Source organism: Mastomys coucha, unplaced genomic scaffold, assembly GCF_008632895.1.
Source record: "Mastomys coucha isolate ucsf_1 unplaced genomic scaffold, UCSF_Mcou_1 pScaffold22, whole genome shotgun sequence".
Taxonomy (NCBI): domain Eukaryota; kingdom Metazoa; phylum Chordata; class Mammalia; order Rodentia; family Muridae; genus Mastomys; species Mastomys coucha.
Window position 1 is genome coordinate 221434470 of NW_022196905.1, and position 4518 is coordinate 221438987.

General features: G+C 41.2%; 1 protein-coding gene across 2 annotated transcripts in view; it reads left to right on the forward strand.

Annotated features, from left to right (window-relative positions):
* The window catches only part of Rnf150 (ring finger protein 150), a 225055-nt gene that overhangs the window by 157639 nt on the left and 62898 nt on the right, over positions 1–4518 (forward strand). The window lies entirely within an intron of this gene.

A 4518-nucleotide genomic window follows, 5' to 3' on the forward strand; every position in this document is an offset into this window, starting at 1 on the left:
GGGCTATAGCCCAAATACCCTTAAAATTGAAGTTATAAGATTTCCTGAATTCTTGCGAGAGAAAACACAGTACCTACACAAAAATTCTGAACGGTGATCATAGCAGACAAGCCTTCTATAACATTTGTTCAGCATGTCTCAAAAGTTTACCTGTCCTCAGTAGCTGCTTCCAACCCAGCTTTCCTGAGCTTTATAAACTATCCACTTGGGGTGGAGAAATGGCTCAGAATATAAAGCACATACCACACAAGCAAGAAAATGGGATCTCAGATCCCAAAACTGACATAAAATCCAAGAGAAAATGGTGACCCAGTCTTTGGAAAGCAGAGACTAGGCTGGCTGGCTGGCTGCATTAGCATCAACAAGCTCTGGGTTCAACTGAGAGACCCTGCCTCAGTGAATAAGTGGGGAGGAACTGAGAAAGTTACCCAGTGCAAGACTTGACCCTCTGTGAACACACACACACACACACACACACACACACAGAGAGAGAGAGAGAGAGAGAGAGAGAGAGAGAGAGAGAGCTACATGCATGCACACACAAACAAATGCATGACAGAGTTCACCCACTGTCTTCACACAATTGTTCATGCTGTGGATCCAGATGATAGTAAAAAATAAAATCAAGTTAGATTCTGTCATTCCAGTACAGACTACAATTTAGGGCAGGAGGGTCGCTCATTCATACTATGTAGCAGGCACATGAGCACAATAAATACTCTAACATGAAAATGTATGGTCTGGTGTAAAAAGGGACATCCTCTTAATATTTGATAATTGGAAGAATCACAAGAGAGTAACTCAAACATTCAAAACAGAACTGCCCTAAACATTTGAAACCCAGGCTGACCATAAGATGAGTCTAAGGTGCTGAACATCCATAACAGGGAAGTCAAGATCCTTATAGCAAAACAATGTTATAAAATACTGTGAGTGGTTGAGGCTCTGGTTAGAAGCCCCATAGCTCATAAAGTAGGAGACATTTTCCAGCCAGGCAGGAACAGCCTGACCTAAGTTTACCCCTCTCTCCCTCATACATAGTCCTTGTCAGGAATAGATATCTTCTATGTCACTTTGTTTGGGAAAATATAATGGCTAGGCCTGTAGAAATGACCCAATGGTTAAGAGTATGTACTGGCCTTGTAGAGGACCAAAGTGTAGTCCCCAACACCTATGTCTGGCAGCTTCTCCAACCCTAGCTCCAGGGTTACCCCATAGTCTCTGGCTTCCAAGGTCATCTGCACTCATGTGCATACACACACACACACACACACACCCTACACACACAGACATATTTAAAATTAAGTCTCCAAAATATTGATAGGTATTAATTATATCCATCAAATTTGACTTATTCTATTATGCTCTTGTTATGAAAAATAGATTATAGAACATTCTGTTTATGGTTATTTACTTATAGCTACTCAAATTGTTTGTATCCATTCATTTATTGCTTTTGACTAGGGCAGGGGCCATATGCATGTGTACTAGTACATAGCTTGTGTTAATCCATTCTCTCTTTCAGCTATGTTACCAGCCCAGATTGTTTTGCTTTGTTTTGTTTTTTAAAGTATAACTTTCAAATGCCCCATGCCTCACTTGGAAAGTTGTTAAAAATAGAAAAATATGTGTATATCAAAACTAATGAAGGTAAGAACTTCAGTCTTAGAACAGGTATTGGATATAATTGATTTTATAACATGTTTACTGCATCTTGCATTCATACTTTAAATGCTATGTAGTCAACAGTTAATACTGTTGCAATTCTAATGTCTCAGTTACCATTAAAAAGCAAACACATCTCTGTTTACTTAAAAATAGGTATGTGGTAGCATGAGAGTCCACTCTTTGGGCTGATTTAAGTCAATTGCTCAGCATTTAATTTGCATCCGATCTTTCATCATTCTGAAATCATAGAGTTCGAGGTTCTAAATTTAGTTATAGGATACACTCTTCAAAGTTGATTTACTGGGTCCAGTGTAATGTAGAAGTATCTTGGGAGTTTTCTCAAATTGCTTTCTTGGAAGATAGTAATGATTGACAGCTCACTAGCAGCATGGGGAGGGGTGTTTTATTAGTGCCTGGTGGAACCACCAAGTTGGACTTCATAAAGCACCTCTCTCTTCTGATAGGCAAATATTAGGATAACTTTAATTCCTGTTTTGACTTACTTCTCTGAGATATTACCTTTTGCTAACATAATTTTATATCTTATGTAAGTTGATGTTGATGGGACGGCCTTTCCTAATCTGAAATGTTAGGCTAGACAGGGAACCGTGACCTAAAATTGATAAATGTGTTAACTATCTCTGACATTTTTTTAAATTTGCTGCTCTTTCCCACCTGAATGCATTTTATTTTTATGCTTTCTGATTGGTGGAGTTTTTAAAGTTATGTTGTAAAATGTGTGTCTTTCAAAGGTTGGAGAGATAGTTCAGCAGGTAAAGCATTTGCCTCTATCATGAAAAGCCAAATTTGGATCCCCAATGGCACATTTAAAAGAAGTCACAAAGCTAGGCAGAATGCAACCCGGCATTGGGAGGGGCAGAGGCAAGAGTGAACTCCAGGACATCATCTAGTCTAGCCAGGTTCAGTGGGAACCCCTGTCTCAAATATAAATATTTAAATATGCTTCCAAGGACAAAAACTACATATATCCATAAGCAGACTTTCATGTGGCTACTGGTCAGAATATGAAAACAACAGTACTTTTAACTATAAGAAAACCATCTAACACATTTGGATCATCTATCCAGTAGAATACTTCTTAGCAATCAAAAGAAGCTGCTGCTGTTCAGCGAGGCACAGATTAATTTGAGAAACAGTATTCTGAGCACAAGATATCCCAGGAAAAAAATATCTACTTTGTAATTCTGTATGCGTGAAATAATAACAAGGAAAACTACTCTCTAGGGATGGAGGTCTGACTGGCAGTTGTGTGGCAGAATGTGGTTCCCGACTATGAGCAGGAAAGGCCTTTCTGAGGAGACAAAGTGATGTGCTTGTGTTCCTGGGTGCTGGACACAGAACATGCTCACACCTAAAGGCCACTGCGTGTGTAAAAGGCATGGCTTCTAGTGCATTACAGCTTCATTTAAAGTAATTCCATAGCTCTCCCATAAACTTTCTACAGTGGTCAAAATCACATTACATTCAAACAGAAGCTTTGCTGGTGGTATTTTCTTAACCATCTTTGTCTGACTACTTCAGATGTTTATGTGCACAGCTTCAGTAAAAGTCAGTAACTTCATATCACTTAAGGAAGGGAAAAAAGGAGAGAAACATGGAAAAGGTAGCCAGGCTGGAAGACCTCAATGTGCTCACTTGTGTCGTCTATAACAAAACAAAGGTAACTTAAGAGCAAGATCCTGCACTGTAGCAACCCCATTACATGTGGCATTCAAGTGTCCTGGTTCCTAGTCACATTAATCAACTAGACACACAGGATGAATGCCCGCCAACTTTGCTGCTCCAGCCAAATGATATAATTAGACCAGGGTCAAGTTCTAAGGACAGAGCCTTCCCCTAACTTTAAGTGAGGGCTCTGCAGTTACCTCCCAACTTGCATCCTCGGGGTCTGCCACCAGAACTTGAAAAGGTTAGCCATAAGAAGAGCCAACCTTGCATTGTTTCCCTTTTAATTTTGTTGGGTTTTCTTCAGTGCTGTTTTAACGCCACGGGGCGGGGGAGAGAAAGAGAGGGAGAGGGAGAGGGAGAGGGAGAGGGAGAGAGAGAGAGAGAGAGAGAGAGAGAGAGAGAGAGAGAGAGAGAGCTGAGTGAAATAAAGTTATCAGAATAGCTGAGAAGCATTCTACACTCTACAAATCACTTGAACATTATTTTCTAATCTTTACCTCACAAGAGCGTATAATACTCAGAAGGCAAGTACCGTGATGGCCTCTGGATTTCACCAAAAGAAAACTTGAACTTTTTCTTTGGTCACGCCGAGCCTTGCAGAGTTTTCTCTAGCAAGTCTGTGCTCCGTCTACTGCACTCCTGGCAGTGACCATGACACACCCACTAATTCAGTCCTGCTCTGTTCATGGGCAGAGGGGGTGATGAAAAGAACCTTTGCCTTGGCTGAGAAATATCTGCATCCAATATCCAAGTTACTCTAAACCAAACACCTAAAACCCCATAGAAACCAGAGCAAACCTGCCTGCCTTCACACACCTAAAACCCCATGGAAACCAGAGCAAACCTGCCTGCCTTCAAACACCTAAAACCCCATGGAAACCAGAGCAAACCTGCCTGCCTTCAAGAATCTTGTTCTCTTTCTCCTCTCTCTTAATCTGCCCCCTTCTCTGTCGCTCGCCCTCTTCCCCCTCTCTCCTTCCTTCATTACTCCCTTCCTCTCTCCACTCTCCCTCTCATCTCTTCCCCTCCTCTCTTCCTCTTTCCCTTCATTCATCTCTTCCTTCTTTTTTCTCTCCCTCTCTCACTTCTTTTCCTCTCTCTCTCTCATTTCCCTTCCCTTGCCCCACCTCTCTCTCTCTCTCTCTCTCTCTCTCTCTCTCT